The sequence below is a fragment of the Anabrus simplex genome, chromosome 14 (assembly GCF_040414725.1).
Source record: "Anabrus simplex isolate iqAnaSimp1 chromosome 14, ASM4041472v1, whole genome shotgun sequence".
Lineage (NCBI taxonomy): Eukaryota > Metazoa > Arthropoda > Insecta > Orthoptera > Tettigoniidae > Anabrus > Anabrus simplex.
In genome coordinates this window covers 501,390-520,661 of record NC_090278.1, presented here as the reverse complement: position 1 = coordinate 520,661, position 19,272 = coordinate 501,390, and positions in this window count along the sequence as shown.

The following is a 19,272-nucleotide window of genomic DNA, read 5'->3' as shown; positions in this document are numbered from 1 at the left end:
AAGTGACTGAGGTATGAGCGATGCTAGTAATGCCATTCCTTCTGCAGCCAGTCCCTGCTATGAATGGTGTGAAAATATCGCCCATAGGGTCGGTTGGTGCATGCATTTCAGTGGGCTTGGCAGACTAACATGTAATAGCAACTTCTGGCTCGGTGAGGAAAGCAACGGGAAACTATCTCACTCCTCATTGCCCTAGTACGCCTCTTCAGTGATGCCTATGCCATCTATGACAGCTGATGGCAGAGCTGTTGAGGATCCAACCAGCCTTAAGGCTGAAGACTGAACATACATACATACATGTTTCCTTTTTCCTTTTTTTTTGCTAGTTGTTTTACGTCGCACCGACACAGATAGGTCTTACGGCGACGATGGGACAGGAAAGGGCTAGGAGTGGGAAGGAAGCGGCCGTGGCCTTAATTAAGGCACAGCCCCAGCATTTGCCTGGTGTGAAAATGGGAAACCACGGAAAACCATTTTCAGGGCTGCCGACAGTGGGGTTCGAACTTACTATCTCCCGAATACTGGATACTGGCCGCACTTAAGCGACTGCAGCTATCGAGCTCGGTACATGTTTTCTGAAATAGTGATAATCTCTGCCGTATGTCCTCACAATAACAAGCAGACTTTAACCGATGTTTCTAAAAGTGATTTCTTGAATAATCTGGAAAAGTGACTTCTACCTTCACCTCCTATTTCCCCTGTTACTAAAATATTGGAGTAAACAGATGTTAAAATAGAGTTAGGAAGAGAACTGCTAACTTTTGCTCAGTAACGAGATTTTGCTATCAACATTCGCTGAAGTAAAGCAACATGTAGTTGAATTCAAGATAAATATTATAAATAGAAGAAAATAAGTATGTGAAATTCCAACGCTACGGAAGGAAGTACATTTTCTGAAACGTCAATAACATAAAACGGAATATTTCTAGCATTAAATTACTTACAACTGCAGTTCCGATGTCACCCCCCTCTAATCTTGCGTACACGGAGCACAGGTCTAATAGAACCTGGGACTTGTTTTATGATTTCACTCTCTAGATAAAATAACAAGGCAGTACGATCTAATCACACAACAATAAGTCTGACTTTTATAACACTTTCAGCCCCATGTGTATCAATTTGATACATGGTAAGTTATGAGCTCAGCCCCATGTGTATCAAATTGATACACCGTTAAACCCAGCCAGAAAGTTGATAAATTCACCCACAGCCCAAGGCTTACTATTGCATGAACTCGTTATTCTGGTGGCCTACAGGTGTTTTAAAACAAATAAAAACATTTTCTCATCTTGAACTCTCCTAAATCAGGTGTGAGTCAATAAGATGCACATGGGCTCTGAGTAAGTTATGTATGCACTTTTCGTGTGCGTCATTTTAATACACGCACAAAAATAGTTTAAAAATATTATTTATTAATTTATTTTTATTTCAAACACTTCCATACAGATTTGGATATTGTTTTATGTTACCAGGTTAAGTTACGTTAGAATAGGCGAGGTTAGATTAGGTGACAAGAATTTGAAATTTAAAAAATGGACACAGGAATCAGCATTAGGCGTAAATACATACAAAACTCAGTAGATTCCTTCAACTGATTTCTTTTACATTTTACTAAGAGCAACATTTTACTTTCTGTTACTTCGCTACATATCTATGTTTCTTGAAAAAAACAGTCCATACACATGTACTTGAATTCTGGGCAACCAAAGCACATTGTTCTTACTTGACCAATATACGACCCAGCACCGTCCTGTGGTCCCACAGCCCCAGGGAGAAGAAGACACTATGCTATTTCAATGTACGTGTGAATCTGAAAGCCTCACACTTTGAAGAACAAGGCCCTGTCATGTGTGTCAATATGATGCACATGGGGCTGAGCGCCTTACTTGGTGTGTATCAGAATGATTCACATGGGGCTGAGCGCGTGTTAATTAAAACATCGTGGGCTGGGAGGAAATGTGCCTTCCATACCTCTGGGGCTGAAAGTGTTAATAACTGATTTGTTAAAAGGTTAAACAAATGCAGCCGATCACCACTCGTGCACTACAGTACGACATACACTGACCGGAAGGTTGAGTCACAGGGGGTTTCACTCTTAGCCGGGACTGGGAGAACCTCGTTGTGACACTATCTTCCAAGGGTTTGACAGCGGCATAGGTCCTACACTTCCGAGGGCTCGGCTCAGACTGAATACTTTCGCGCTCCACTCTTGAGAGCGCGCTGTTGTACATCACGTCACTCACCCATAGCCCACGTGACGAATACGGCAGCTCCTATTGGTAGAAACATCTTCCGATTGCTATTGGTCGATTTGAGTTTGACACCTTGGACCACGTGGGACGACCACGTTTTTGACGTTTGTGACATTTCGCTTCACTTTGATTTGGATGCGTATATCTATTATCTTCGTTTGCGTGTTTGAAGAAAAAGTACAAGATATTTGAGGTAAGCATCCTTAAGTAAGTTAATAAGTTGATGATTGATAGTTGCTTCTGTTCAGAAAAATGTATTTTTATTATTTTTGACTGTCACCGTTTTATTACCTTTTTGCACGGTGGTTGATATGATAGTTACATAAGCCTACTTGAAACAGACACCTTAAAATTCAGTTGATGTAATGTTATATTATGTCTGATAAGCCACTATCGTTTTGATAGTATTGATATTAGCAGTAAAAATGTAAGCTGATTACAGTGTCCTTAATTATTTTCTTCTATTTCTTTTCATGTCTCAGACCGTGCACGAAAAGTGTCAGATCTGTGGAATATACACAGATAGCGAAGAAGGCCGGCAACAGGGAATCATATTTCATCATTTCCCTGTTGCTAGACCTAACATTTGCAGAGAGTGGTTGGACGTTGTGGGGGTCGAACGGTTGCGGCAGCTTCCACCGAAGCAGCTGAGGAACCGCACTGTGTGTTCAAGGCACTTTCGTCACTCCAGCTATCCAGGACCCCTATCAAAGATGCTGTATAAAGATGCTGTCCCCGAAAGAAGTAAGTAGTTGTTATTATTATTGTTCACAGTACCGGTACTGTGACCTATCACATTTTCCTGTGATTCATTTCAAATTGCTCTCCAGAGGTAATGATAATAAATTCATCAGTGCCAGATGAGGGGGAACCTCGCCTCTCATAATGAAATTTACTATAATGCCTGTCATACCTGAGCTTGCCTTACCTGTAAGTTGAAATGTGTACATTTCTTTGAGGCAGAGTGTAGCTGAAATACCTAACATTTATTATTAACAAAATAGTGCACACATGTGCAAATGTTATTCCTTGTAATAATCCATCAATGGCTTTACGTTGCCTGTATTGTGAAGGCGAGGTATTTAAATGAGCTCACTATCCTAACTGCCTCTTTATCCGAAAACCATTTGTACCATTTTGTCCAGGTTAATTTTAAGTTTGTTGTCTTCAGAATATATTTCAAGGCTGACCATAGTTGCTTGAAGATAATCTTTGTTGTTAGAACCTATATCTAGGTCATCAGCGTATAAGTACAATTTGGTTGCGTTAAAAATTATTTCTGTAACGTCTGCTGTGGCGATATTGAATAGAAGCGGACTGATAGATCACCCTGTAATACTCCACCCCACTGTTTAATAGTATCTGAAGTTGTTTTGCCATCATGAATTCCTACTTTATTTTGTGACAAGGCATTGTTTAGTATTTACCTGCTTGTTACCATCATGTTTCCCGGATCTGTGTACATAATCTGTTGTACTAGAATTCATACAATGGCGCCTTTCACAAAAACTAAGTCAGTGGTACTGTACTGTTTAGGGCTATATATAACTTTTCCATTGAGTTGTTGATTACTTTGTATCCTTCATCATTTATTAATTATAGTATAATCATTGTCTTTTGATATGGTTTATTAACTCTACAACTTAGGTCACCTCCCAGAACTACAGGCTCTTTATTTTTCACTATTTTGATGGCTTTCATTATGTGCTGAACTGCAGTGTCCACTCTTCATTTAGAGGATGGTTTGAGGTCAGGAGTTCTGGTCAGTGATCTACGTTGACTTGGTGTCTGCACAGGTGACCCTGGGGGTGCTTGGAGTGACCGGGTTGGCTAAGCAGAGGTGAACCAGGCCCATGGGGGGAGGGGATGGGGAATTTCTAACATTTGAATGTACCATTTTGAAGTTATTTCCAACATCCTCTCAGCATGTAGGGGATCTTTTCTGGACTCAGTGAATATAACATGTGCAAGTACAATTAGGTTTTCTTCCTTAAGTTCAACTGAACACGAATGGAGCAAAAACAGTTCTATGACATCTCTCAATACCGTTACTGTTAATGTATTCAAGTGCTTAATATTTAGGTGGACAATATCATTTGCTCAATGTAATTTTATTGCTGTTTTGCCTACTGTAAGAACCATAGAGGGACCATAAGAACCATAATACATGTTTATGAATGAATGACATTATGAGATTTGAAAATCAATACCCTGCATTCACTGTAGTAGAGGAGGGAAAAATGGTACCATTCTTATTGGTTTTTTTTTGTGCATGTAGGTGTGCCTGAACACGAGTCTGGTCCTCGGCCAAGGCCTTCAGCTTCTATGACTGCTGCTCCCACCACCTGCACTCCTACTGCCTCTGCTACTGCTACTACTACTACTACTACGACTATCACCGGTGCTGTTGCTGGCACCACCATCTCCACGCCTGCTGCTACTACGAATAAACCCAGTAGTGCTGCTGCCACGCCCTCCACTCCTGCTGCTACTGCTTGTACCATGTATAATATCATTGGTGCTGCTACTACCACTACTACTATTACTACTGGTAATGCTGCTGTTCCTGCTACTACTACTACTACTACTTTGTCTACTACTACTACTTCTACTACTACTACTACTACTACGTTTTCTACTACCTATACCTCTACAACCACTGTTGTTGCTTCGTCATGTGTTCCTTCTTCTTCTGATATTGTTACTCCCAGTAGCACTCCACAGGCAGTTGAGATTCCTGCATTTCAGATGCAGATATCTTCAGCAGCAGAGTCCTTACCTGGACCTTCAACACCTACTTGCGAAGTAACTTGGAATCCTCTAGCACCGTGTACACCTCCCAAACAGAGAGGAGCTCTATCTCTCATAAATGCACGTCATTACAGGGAGATATCTCCTAGGAAGCGTACACTGTGCAAGAAAATTATCATTCAGAAAAAAATGCTGCAACAGTTACGCACAAAGTGCAAGATGCTGAGGAATAGTTCGAAGGGAAATAACAAAGATCAGGTGGGATCTTTGGTGACTTCCCTGGAGAACATTTTCTCGAAGCATCGTAACTTTGCAGCATTACTTGCTGACTTGGTGAAGAATGTTTCCAAGTTAGGTCGAGGTAGGCGCTGGAGCTTCAAGGTGAAGGCAGTTGCACTTGGCTTGTTTAAGCGAAGTCCTGCTTGTTATTGTCTTTTGCAGAAGTTGATCCATATGCCTTCCCGTCGAACCCTTACCAGAATGCTTAATTCCTTTCCTTTTCCTACAGGCATTGGCAAGGCTTTCTTCAAACAGTTGGCATCTCGAGTCAGAACTATGAGTAGTGATCAGAAAGTTTGTTCCCTCATGTTTGATGAAGTTTCTTTGTCCGCTGGACTTCATTACAATGTGACGTTGGATCAAATTGATGGGTACGAAGACTATGGACACCTAGGCCGTACCAACAAATTTGCTGATCATGCCTTGGTGTTCATGGTGAGAGGTCTCCTCAGAAAATGGAAGCAACCTGTTGCTTACTTTTTCTGCAGAGGCACTGTACCCACTGAGAAACTCAAAGTTTTGATAAAGGATGTCATCCTTGCTTTGCAGAAAGCTGGCTTGGAAATTGTGGCAACTGTGTGCGACCAGGGTCCCACAAACAGCAAGGCAATACATGAGCTGTGCAGTGAGACTCGCACTGACCGTCCCGGTCCGTTCTTCAAGGTGGGAAGGAAGGAGATTGTTACAATCTTTGATCCACCCCACCTTTTGAAGACAACTAGAAATAACCTGTTTCGCCATGGAGTGTTTTATGAGCCTGGGAAGAAAGCGGAATGGAAACATCTGGTCACTTTGTTTGAATATGACTCGCAGAGGACGTTCCGCCTTTGTCACAGGCTCACAAAAGACCACATTGAGCCAAAAGGTTATAGGGCAATGCGAGTGAAATTGGCAGCCCAAGTATTCAGTCGTGCAGTGGCAGCTGCTATTGCATTGTTGGCTGGCCAAGTCAGAAACAGTGGAAAGGATGGTGAACATCACACTGTCCTTGAAGAAGATGCCAAATATCTCGGGGAGTTTTGTGGTGTCATGGACCAGCTCTTTGACAGCTTTAATGGCAACACAGAATTCCCCGAAGATGGCAAAATGTTGCGATGCTGCCTTGCTAAGAATTCGGCTCATTGGAAATTTTGGGGGGGAATGATTAAAAAGATATCAAGATGGGACTTTGGAACTTCAACTAACAAAGTTAGGCAAGGTTGGGTGAATGATATTCGTGCTGTTCAAATGCTGTGGAGAAAGCTTTCACGGGAGAAAGGTGTTCAGAAACTTTGCGTTCGGAATCTGAACCAGGATCCCCTTGAAAATCTTTTTGGCATCATTCGACAGCATGGGTGTCAGAACACCAACCCTACCTGCTGGCAATTTGTACCAGCATTAAAGGCCAGCATCGTCAACAATCTTCTCAGTTCCAGGTGTGGAGAGACGGGGAACTGCATGGATGATGGTGATGATCTCCTGTGTGACCTTTCCCTGTTTCTGTCTGGGGCTGGAACGCAGTCTTCAGCAATGGGCTATTCACTGCAGGACATATAGTGTTTTTCCGCTGAGGTAGACTCTGTGTTTAACTCAGCGTACAAACACTGTGCTGGACCGTCACAAGTTTCAAGCCAGGGGCTGATTCTTAACAGCGGGCGAGAATCAGCTGCTTATGTTGCTGGCTATCTTGCACGGAAAATTCTCCGTAAATATCCGTGCACAGCCTGTAAATCTACGTTGACCTCTTCTTCCCATCTTCCTGAACATTGTTTCATCCAGCTGAAGGAAAATGCCCCGGAAGATCCAAAGCTGGTGCTGCCTTCTCCCACCTTCACCACCCATGTTTCTGTTGCATCAGAAATGGTGTTGCTGAAGCTTGAGGAAATGGCACATGAAACGTGTCTTCTGCAGAAGGTGAAAGCGTACATCTTCTTGGAATATGAATGGAATGAGGTGGGATGTGTTGAACATTGCACCTGTGTGGTGGCAGATTTGGTAGCACACATGTGTCTCATGGGGGGTTTACCACTTCTGTAAGCGAAAGAACTTAGTTCATCGCAGCCACACTGATGGTGGGTCAACTCTTCCACAGAGATTCCATCCATCTTGCAAGAAGATGAGGAAGATACAGCATTTGTAATGTAGCTTATCTCAAAAGGAGGGAATGTTAAGTTACCTATAGTAGAAATCTTTCTAACAACTCTTTGTTATTGAAATCTGTGGTAAATTGATCATGTCATTGTTTTCTGGGCTTGTAGGTTGTGGTCCAGGCGAATGTGTTGGTCTTGACGTTTCACTGAAGACTGTGTTGATAATACCAAGCGCAGTCTTAAGTGAAACGTCGGGACCAACACATGCTTCAGGACCACAGCCTACAAGCTTGGAAAACAGTGACATGATCTGTAACGCTGGCCATGAACTCCTCAATTGCTAAGTGGTAAATAAAGTTAAGAAGTTATAACACAGAAAGTTGATTTACAGTAATTTTCTTTTGCAGGGTAGTTGAAGAAACCGCCTTCATTTTCATTAAATTGCTAGTACTGCTTATGATTTATGATAATACTCGTATTTCCATTCTGCGCTTATAGAACTCGGTCTCATTATTGTGTTGAAACATGAAATTCATTAGTGAAATGCATTGAACTTTTAATGAGTCATCGCTCGTCTGTGCTGGCAGTGATATATAACCCTTAGAAAGAAATCTTCCCTTCCTGAGTGGATGTCGTTCATTGTAAAGAGTTGTTATTATGAAGAACTATTGAGGTAATTTCTTATTCTCTTCAGCCTGTGGACTGTAATTGTTGTTTCACTATTTGGTATTTATGTGCTCAGTGTTCTCCCTAGGACCTTTCTAATGGGTGCACCACCCTGCCGGTTTTAGAGACCGCTTGACTAAACCTAGATATATGCTAATTACATAATATTATTAATAGGTACACATTTGAGTCATTGGGTGCTCCAAATTCACCTATAAATACTGTAAATCTGCCAATTTAAATGATAAATCATTACCATAATTGCATCAGTTACATCGGAGATCAAATGTTTAGCTTGACCACTATGTAGTCGCGAGCAGGGGTCTGGATTAGCGTGGAATCGCATGCGAGCCCTCTATTCCGTATGACATCACAAACCTGTATGGCAGTCCACATGTCCACAGCAACCAAGTGGGAGGCCTAAGTCCAGTGTTCCATGATTTGGAAGGAGCAATAGAACACTAGACGTTCAACGTACTCTGTTATAACTTGTTCATGATAATAACATTCAAATAGTTCAATTGTGCAGTTAATATTTACCTGTCTGATATTATTGTTAACGCCCTGAGGGGAACGAATTGAAATTTATATTCATATTTAAGTTTTACGTAGTATTCCCCGCCCGGCTACTCATTCTTGCCACCTGCCTGACAAACATGTCTGGGGAGAACACTGGTGCTAATGTTATTAATGTTAATTTTACATTCAAATTAAGCAATTTCAGTTTATGAATGCTAATGATTGTTTAGCAATATATTTAATTTTGTATTACAAAACACCCAACAAGTAGGCTGTGCAGTGTGGTCATGTATCTATGAAATTGCGCTTGGGCAGTGGTGGGTTCGAACCCCACTGTCAGCTATCTTGAAGATGGTTTCCCTTCTTTGCAATAGGCAGGCAGATACTAAGGCCATACCGTAATTAAGGCCACAGTTGCATCCTTCTGAGGCCCATTCCATCGTTGCCATGAATCGGTGTATGAGCCCCATAGGCAAAACAATGAGATCATTATGAAGCCCAGAACATCATTATAATTGTTCATAAAGGTGGAAAAATGTTAAGTTCATGTTCAGTGTTGTAATTCAAAATATGCCATACATCTGCATGTTTCAGACCCCCATTTGTCTTAATTGCATTCATAATGACTTTTATAAATTCCTGCCCTACAGTTGTTATATAATCAAACACTTTATTTAAACTTCATGGGACATGTATTATTATCATTAATATTAGTATTACTATTAATATTATTATAGGGAGATTACGTACAGCATGAAACATATTTGCTAAATGGGAAGTGAAAAACTGTAATGTGGAGTTATTTTCAAGAGCAATGAACCTTTCAAACATGTGGTTTACTGAACTTATAGTTTGTTCCTTTATATGAGATCATCATTTGTATGATAATATTCAAATACTGAAGTGGAAGTGTCGTGTGATATTGTGTGAATGATTTGTGTAAAGAAGTCATAGTTTTGGTTAAGCATCCATTTCTACCAAAGGAGGTTTCACTGAAAAGCTTGTATTTTGGAGACCATTTCTCATCAGAACACAGGAAATATATTATGCTCTCTCCTCTCTTATTTGCAGTTTGTATGCACATCCTCCTATACAAAAGTATGTACTGGTATGTATGCAATGTCCAAGTAACTAAATTAATATTTGTGAATTTTGTGATGTTGGTAACCCATTCACTTGATGTGATGGTAACAGTTCTACAAACTTTCCTTATCATAGTACTGGGCAAGTTGGCCGTGCGGTTAGGAGCGCACAGCTGTGAGCTCGCATCCAGGAGATAGTGGGTTCGAACCCCACTGTCAGCAGCCCTGAAAATTGTTTTCTGTGGTTTCCAATTTTCACACCAGGCAAATGCTGGGGCTGTACCTTAATTAAGGCCACAGCTGCTTCCTTCCCATTCCTAGGCCTTTCCTGTCCCATCGTCGTCATAAGACCTATCTGTGTCAGTGCAACGTAACGAAACTAGCCTTATCATAATTGTCCCCCTGTGGGTAGGGGGTGGGCAACCACGCAGCCCTTAATTGAATTTTGGCATTGTTTCCGCATACTTGTGCCAGGCTCCCCACTTGGTTGGCCGGGTGGAGTGCATGCTGTCAGACCACAGATCAGCCTACTCTGCAACCACCAACATAGATTTCTGCCTTCGATATACAGTAGGTACAAATGGCACTGTCTGAAGTGAGTTTCCACTGTCTTCAACAGGCATTTCGTCTAGATCACAGCAAAGGCCCTTGCACACCATAATGTTGTGGAAGTAGCAGCATATTGTTCATAATACTGTACTAAATTAGCATACAATTCCTTGGACATAGCTCTTAATAGGTGGAGCTATGTTGTGACTTGGCATGGTAATGTTTTGTGCCGGATCAGCTGCCATATTATTGTACGTACAGTAGATCCTGATGCTACATATTTCTGTCCATTTATTGGAACTCCTCTCCTGTGGATGGACTGAACGGAAGCATTATTTGTACCTCCTGCATGTTGTAAGAGGGAACAATCACAGAATCTGTAAGCGCTCTCTTGTCTTTTTCAACCCACAAACATATTCATGATTCCATCTTTTTCCATGTAGCAGAAAAATTTAGATATATCCTACTGTCACATAAAATAGAACATTTTTAAGTATTGTAAATAGTGCAGATCAATGAATACACGGGATGCATACAATTTTGTAGCTTGACATTGTTTATCATCTAAATGCAGATGACTGATTGAATGATATGTTGTGTTTTGGTGCAGTATGTAGGAACAGAGTATGTGCTATCATGTCTTGGTTTCTTCAAACACTACTCTGCCAGAGATTTGCCATCCTCTAGTAGATGCAAAAGAAGTACAAATCTCAATATTTCTCAGTGTGTGGCCCTAGGTGCCTCTTTTGACAGACTGAAAGATGTATCATATAGTAAGTTCCTTGGGAAAATACAAATGGTGTTGCTGAAAACTTTTACAATGTCAGTGCAACGTTAGACTGCAATAAGAGAGAAAAGTATTATGTTGTAACTTGTCAGTTCCAGTCTTTCTTTCCTAAATGAATGATTTTGTATTTGTGTTGTATTGCATAGTTTTCTGGCTGATGAATATTAATATTTGATTAACACCGCTGAATGTAATGTCATGAGATTATGATATACTATGATCACTAAAACTTTTGTGCAAATGTCTACACACTTTTATACCTGTAACACTGTGGATAGTAGGTAGAATATAGCTCCATAAACCAAAAGATCATGTTTCATTTCAATTTATCTTTGAATCCTACAAACTCCCTCCTTATCATATGAGTTTCCTTTCATCATTCTGGTTCCTGTGTATGGTTTTCTTTCTTACATTGTATTTATATTTTATTTCCTGCATAAGTGGCATATCTTGATACTATTGACTGTTACGGTTGGCTTAAGTAGTGTTAAAGAGGACTGGTGTACGAGGGGATGTGAGTGTCTATTTCTGTCATAGGTCTTAATCTGAGATAAGGATTGCCAATCCCACTCACCTTCTGGTCACTTCCTCCCTTTGTGAGTTAGCTTCCATTTTCCTCAGCAGAAACAAACAAAAGCAGCACAGGCAAGGCCAGTCACTCCCATCCTTCATGGCTTTGTGAATTAGTAAAAGTAAATTATAACTCCATAAATCAAATACCGGTCATTATAATAAGCAGCACAAGCTGGTAAGCTTCTTTTCTCCAGTAAAAAATTATTAATAATAATAATAATAAAGAACAGGCCAACCTCCAGGTGTATTGTTGTTCAGAATGCAGTATTTCAGAAAAAGGTAACAAAGAAGGAAAGAAAGAAAAGGAAATGAAAGAAAAACTATGAGGAAAATAAAAGAACAAAAATATATTTAATATAATATTTACGAGTGGGGGGGGGGGGGGCGAGAACCTGGGGACCCTCCGCGCGCTAAACGATTTAAATCGCCCGCCCGGTAATTTTAGTTCAGCCCTGCGCTCACTAGCGACGCTATTGTGCAATTCCTGGCGATCTTTGCGCAGCCGTTGCGTACAGAAGTGAAAAATAACGTTGAGAGTCATCTCTTACTCATTCTCTTTGCTATCTTCAAGACGACATACATGAACATGAGCGTAACTTCTCCGACACGTTTGGATGTAGAGAAAAGTAATACTGATGCAATCACAAAAGAGTCAAATGCAATGTCCAAATAGAAACGAAGTCAGCATTTATGATAAAATAATATGAACCGAGTAAGTTGGCCACGCGGTTTCAGTCGCGTAGCTGAGATCTTACATTCGGAAAATGGTGTGTTCGAACGCCATTCTCAGCATCCCTGAGGATGGTTTTCCATGGTTTCCCATTTTCACACCAGACACGTGCTGGGGCTGTACCTTAATTAAGGCCACGGTCGCTTCCTTCCCAGTTCTAGCCCTTCCCCATCCCATCGTCGCTCTAAATCTGTATGTGTTGGTGCGTAAAAGAAAAAGAAGAAAAATCAAGAGATGTATAAATGATTACATCAATTGCATCATTATCTACACCATATACTTCCTTTTTAAGCTTGTCTGTCTGTTAGGTTATCAATACGAAAGCTCAAACAGCAGCATCCAAGGTTATGCGGTCATAATCCACAAAAACCATTGGCGGTGCCAAACTGAGACACGATAAGAAGGATGAGGAGTGATCTCTGAGATTACCTGCATTTCAGTTTGGATATTACACAAAATTATTATTTATTTAATAACTAGCTACACTCCCCGGCTTCGCAAGGAGAGCAGTTATAAATTTAAGGCGATAGGTTATTTTTAACTGACGACATATTAGATTTCCTTGCGTACAACATTGGCCTTTCTTCTTCCACTAATGAACATGAAAAGATTTTGTTTTGATGTAACACACGAAAGGGACACGTAAAGCTGTCCATGAGAAAAACATTCTCCACTGAGAACAACTGTCTGACCCTGTGCTTTGTTTATTGTCATACCAAAGCAGACTCTTACTGGGAATTGGGTTCGTTTGAAATCAAAAGGCAAATTTAAAGTAATCATAGGGATTGTTGATATTAAGACCGCTTCTTCTGTGCCACAGCTAGTTAAATTAGTAACTTCAATCAAACAGTTTTCAAAATGTTCACTACCAATCGCGGTGTAGTTTACTTAACAACATAATAGGCACCTCCATTTTCTAAATCAGCTTGTGTGATGGCAAGCCGGAAAGATGTAAAGAATTTAGAAATTCTGTAGGGTAATGAACAGCTTCTTTACTATTGACTGTTGTATATGCTGAGTAATATATTTAAACCAGGGCAGTGAATTTGGAAAAAAGATGACTGCCTTTGTCTTTGTGAAGTCATTCTTTCTCTGTCTCATCCCTTTGTTGGTCAGTTTCATTGTTACGTGATAAACGCATTTTGTCGAATGCAATGTACTACGACCGATATTCGCTTTTCGTCTCGGCATGGTGTGTTATCATAGGCCGGGAGTGTCCGAGGACATGTTCGACTCGCCAGATGCAGTTTTCTTTATTTATCTCCCGTAGGCGACCTGCGCGTCGGGATGAAGATGCAATGATGATGAAGACGACACATACATCCAGCCCCCGTGCCAGCGGAATTAACCAATTAGGCCTATGGTTTAAAATTCCCGACCCTGCCCGGAATCGAATCCGGGACTCCTTTGACCAAAGGCCAGCACGCTAATAATTTACCCATGGTGCCGGACTGTATCATGGCATGTTCTACGAATACTGGCCGAAGTCGTTGATAGTTCGCAGCCTAGCTCGCAATCTACTCGGTCGCTCTGAAGCTGGTCATTTACATTATCATATTTCAGAATGGAGATTGCGCGAAAGAATGAAAATGACGGTATCTCCGAAAGTATACATGAATATTACATTTCATAAATTACATTTTAATCTACATTAGTCACTTTTTCTTTATCTGTTTACCCCCCCAGGGTCAGTTTTCCCTCAGACACAGCGACGGATCCTACCTCTACCGTCTCAAGGGCAGTGTCCTGGAGCTTCAGACTCTGGGTCGGGGATTCAACTGGGGAGGGTGACCAGGCGGCCTCACCTGCTATGATGAACAGGGGCCTTGCGGGGGGGGGGGGGGGGATGGGGAAATTGGAAGGGATAGACAAGGAAGACCTCCCGATGGTATCACCACCTTGACGAAGGCAAAATGCATTTTGCCGGGTGTTTTGGAGGCTTGCGTGTTCAAATGATCCTTAGAGCTATGCCGGCGGGAGCATATGCTCCTGGTAGGGCCACCCAAGCCGGACAGGTCTAAGGTGATGATCCAGACTAAGAGTGATGCCCTGGTCCTCCAGGTTGGGGGTTGGTACGTGGGGCTAACAACTCCACTACCACAAAACTACATATTGTTCAGAAACCAAATCAAGATAACCGGACGGTCCCAAACTTACGACGACTAAAGCGCACTAAATGGCAACGATACGGATATATTGGAACATGGAATGTGAGAAGTATCTTTCAGGCCGGGGCTAGTAGAAAATTGGAGGAGGAATTACTTAAATATCAGATAGATGTGGCAGCATTACAGGAGATAAGATGGAAGACAATCGAGGTGACAGATCTACAGCACTACATTTTGTTCAATAGTGGGGAGGAAGAAAATAGAATAGGAACAGGGTTTATGGTCAAGAAATCGGTCAGTCATAATGTGATTGAATATGAAGCAATAAGCAGCAGACTATGCCGGCTAAGATTGAGAGGGAGATTTGCCAACATATCACTAATTAGTGTCCATGCACCAACAGAGGATGCCGATGAGGAAGAGAAAGAACATTTCTATGAAAAAATGGAGCAAGTATATGACAAGTTGCCCAAGTATGATGTTAAAGTTGTCCTAGGGGATTATAATGCCAAAGTAGGCAAAGAGAAAGAAAACCACCCAGTGACAGGATATCATAGTAAACACCAAGAATCAAATGAAAACGGGTGGAAATTGATTGACTTTGCCTTTAGCAAGGAGCTGGTGATTAAGAGCACATGTTTTCCCCATAAAGAGACATATCACCGGATGGTCTGACAAAGAACCAGATAGACCATGTGCTGATAGATGCGCGACATGCCTCCAATATAATGGATGTGAGAAGCATGCGTGGTGCAGACAGTGATTCAGATCACATACTGATGAGGATCAAGTTCCGAGAAAGACTGGCAATTAAACCCAGGGACAGAGCTGAGCAGAGCAAGATCTATAATGTAGAACTGTTAAGGGATGAGAAGAAGGAGGAAGAGTATAGAGACCGGCTGCAAAGAAAACTACAGATGGGCAGAAACGGAGATGTGGACATCAACACAATGTGGGAGGAAACCAAGCTAGCAATAAATACAACGGCGCAGGAAGTACTTGGAGAGAGATGGAAACAGAGTAGAAATAAATGGTATGACGAAGAAGTGGATAAGGTTCTGGAAGAGAGAAATCTTGCCCGACAAAGAATGCTACAGAGACCCACTCGAAATAATATTGCAGTTTTTAAAGAGAAACGGAGAATAGCAAAGACACTGATAAGGAACAAGAAAAGAATAGAAGAAAAGGAGAGAGTGGATGAAATGCAGAAGAATTTTGAAAACAAACAAGGCAGAAAATTCTTCCATGGGGTTGGACAAGTAAAGAAGGGATATCAACCCAGAGTGAATGTGCTTAAGGATGAGATTGATAGACTCATTGTTGGGAAAGAACGAATTCTGGAAAAATGGGCAAAACATTTTGAAATATTACTTTCTGTCAGACCAATAAATGAAGAAAAAGAAGGATCAGACCATATGGAAACTTCAGAGAGAGATGAGGAGGGTGAATATGGAGATGAGTGTGAGGAGGAAGAGATGTATGATGAGAATGGAGATGAGGATGAAGACGATATGGGATCACCATCGATTGAAGAAATAAGAGATATTATAAAACAATTGAAGAGCAGTAAAGCCCCAGGGAATGACCTCATAACAGCAGAAATGGTAAAACATGGAGGAGAAGTGTTGGTGAAGAAAATACACGAGATAATAAACAAGGTATGGGAAACAGGTACAATGCCGGAGGACTGGACACTAGCAAATATATGTCCTATACATAAGAAGGGGTCACGCATGCAATGCAAGAATCATCGAGGTATATCCTTATTGAGTATAGTATACAAAATCCTCTCTACAGCCATAACAAAGAGAGTTAGTAGTACAGCGGAAAGAATTATAGGGGAGTACCAAGCTGGTTTTAGACCTGGAAGATCGACGCTGGACCACATTTTCACCATGAGAATGACTCTGGAAAAGACATATGAATACAATGTTCGACTAGGGCATCTTTTTATAGATTTTAAACAAGCCTATGACAAAGTTAAGAGATCGACATTGTGGGAAACAATGAAGGAGTTTAAATTCCCACAGAAGTTAATAAAATTGACTAAGATGACCCTGGAGAACAGCAGAAGTCAGGTAAAAGTGCAGGGAAGTCTGTCAAGATCTTTCAGAACCGAAGAAGGCCTAAGGCAGGGAGACCCCTTATCACCAGTGTTATTTAATCTAGTGTTGGAGAAAGCTGTAAGATCAGTAACTACAAATCCGGGTGGTAATATTTACAATAGACTGATCCAAATTTTGTCTTATGCAGATGATGTGGTGATATCTGCTAGATGTAACGAGGCACTTACAACTGCCTTGAGGGAGCTGAAAGATGCAGCTGGGTCCTTGGGCTTGGAGATAAGTGAGGCTAAATCCAAATATATGGTAACAGAGAGAAATGGAACACTGAAAAACTCCAAGTGGATGGTTACACCTTTGAAGCAGTAGATAGCTTCACATATCTTGGCTCAGTAATAACATCAGAAAATTAAGTTCAGACAGATATTGTAAATCGAATTAAGGCTCCCAACAGATCCTACAGGGCACTGAATCCCCTTCTGAGAAGTAAAAACTTAAGCAGGAAATTAAAACTGACTCTCTACAAAACAATAATTAAACCAGTGCTTATGTATGGGAGTGAGGCATGGGTATTGACTGAGGCCACAGAGAGGAGATTAAATGTGTGGGAAAGGAAAGTACTGAGGAAGATATTTGGACTGGTGAAGGAGGGAGATTTATGGAGAATCAGAACAAATGAAGAAATAAGATTATTGTATAAGGAGCCGGACTTGGTGGCATCAATCAAAATGAGACGAATTGGATGGCTGGGGCATGTACAACGGATGGAGGAGGGAAGACTTCCAAGGAAAGCACTGACAGGACACCCTGGGGGCAGGAGAAGGAGAGGTCGGCCCCGGATGAGATGGCTGGAGGATGTGGAGACTGATCTGAGGACCGTTGGAGTCAGGAGGTGGCGTAGGCGTGCTGAAGACCGGGATGACTGGAGAGCTGTGGTCAAGGAGGCCAAGGTCCTTAAAGGACCGTAGAGCCATGGAGTAAGTAAGTAAGTAAGACAAGGAAGAGGGAAGGAAGCAACCGTGGCCTTAAGTGGGAAACCACATCCAAGATCGCTGAGGTGGGAATCGAACCCACCTCTACTCAGTTGACCTCCCGAGGCTAAGTGGACCCCGTCCCTGCCCTAGTACCACTTTTAAAATTTCGTGGTAGAGCCGGGAGTCGAACCCGCGCCTCCGGGGGTGCCAGCTAATCACACTAACCAGTGCACCACAGAGGCGAACCGTTAGTTACTTAAGGGGAATAAATAATTTTAGTTTGATAAGGATTTTTTAAATTTGACTTTTATTCCCTGCAAACAGTAAAATAAAGCAGTTATGGTAGGTTATCTCCGAAAGTATAGATGAAAATAACATTCTTCAAATTACATCTTCATCTAAATTATTTACTTGAGGGGAATTTTTTTAGTTTGGTAGGGATTAACTAATTTATTTAAAAGGTTTTTAATTTGACTTTTTTTCTGCAAACTCTAACATAAAAGCACTTATAGTGGGTTATGTGATAAAGGTAGATACAGACGAAGGTCGGAAGCAACTTGAACTGGCTATATAAGTGTTACAGGGCTGGCCATATTGATAAATAACTTAAAAATAATAATCACGCCATTGTCAATTTTTCAGGAGAGAAAGTGAGCCAAACAGACCGCTTCGTGGGCGAATTCAAATGGGCTTTGTGAGGCGGTGTTGCTATGTCTGCACGTGGCTTAAGACTGGATTGAGAGCACCAATTGAAGTATACACTTCGTCGGAAGGGGATAGGGGAGGGGATTAGATTTGAATATGGACCTCCGAGCTGACAGGACCGCGCCATAGCAAGTACGCTACGGAGTCACCGGCTAAAATCCAAGGTGTGTTTTTGTATGGTGCGGATTTAGCAACACTGCCTCGCAAAGCTCATTTGAATTTGCTAATTGGCTAAATTCAGCAGCTCATAAAATGACAACGGTATGACATATCGAATTATCGAAGCATGACCAGCCCTCTAAGGGTTGTATACCCAGTTTACGTTGTTTCCGGCCACTCTGTATGCAGTTGCGGAAATTGTTTGCACAGATTATGCTGAACAATTCTTACCCTCCTAGTATAGATGTATCTTTAACGGTTTAGCTGGCGTAAGGCTCACGGACGGCCATTTTCTTTCTTTCGACTTGCTTCTCGGATATCATTACTGCTCGGCTTCCTTTCGTCATAGATGAAAGTTTGTATACATAACCCTGCCTAGAGAAATGCTTAATAGAATGGTGAATACCGCATCAAAATCCATCCAATGGTTCTTAAGGTTGGCCCTCACAGACAGATGGATTTACATACAGACAGAATCGAGGACTTTATTTTCATGGCCGGATGACCTTCCCCTTGCCAACCCCAGGTAGACGGATGCGTGTTTCTGAGGTGGTTTATGGTATGGTGTGTTGCCTTACTATGAAGAGGAGAATGACGGGACAAACACAAATATCCAGTCCCCGAGCCAAAAGAATTGATCATACGCGATTAAAATCCCCGACCCCACCGGGAATAGAATCCGAGACCCTCTGAACCCTCTGAACCCTCTGAACCGAAGGCCTCAACGCTGACCACTCAGCTTTCGAGCTGGAGAGTCACAATAATATAATTGGTTCTACATCCCTCCAAGTATTTCTACGGTTTTTGAAGACCTGAAAATTTTGTACCGCAGACTAGAGTATTTGAGCAACTTCAAATACCACCGGACTGAGCCGGGATCTAACCCGCCAACTTGAGCTCAAGAGATCAGGGTTCTAACGTCTGAGCCACTCGGCCCTCATTATTATTATTATTATTATTATTATTATTATTGTTGTTGTTGTTATTATTATTACGGGGATACCCG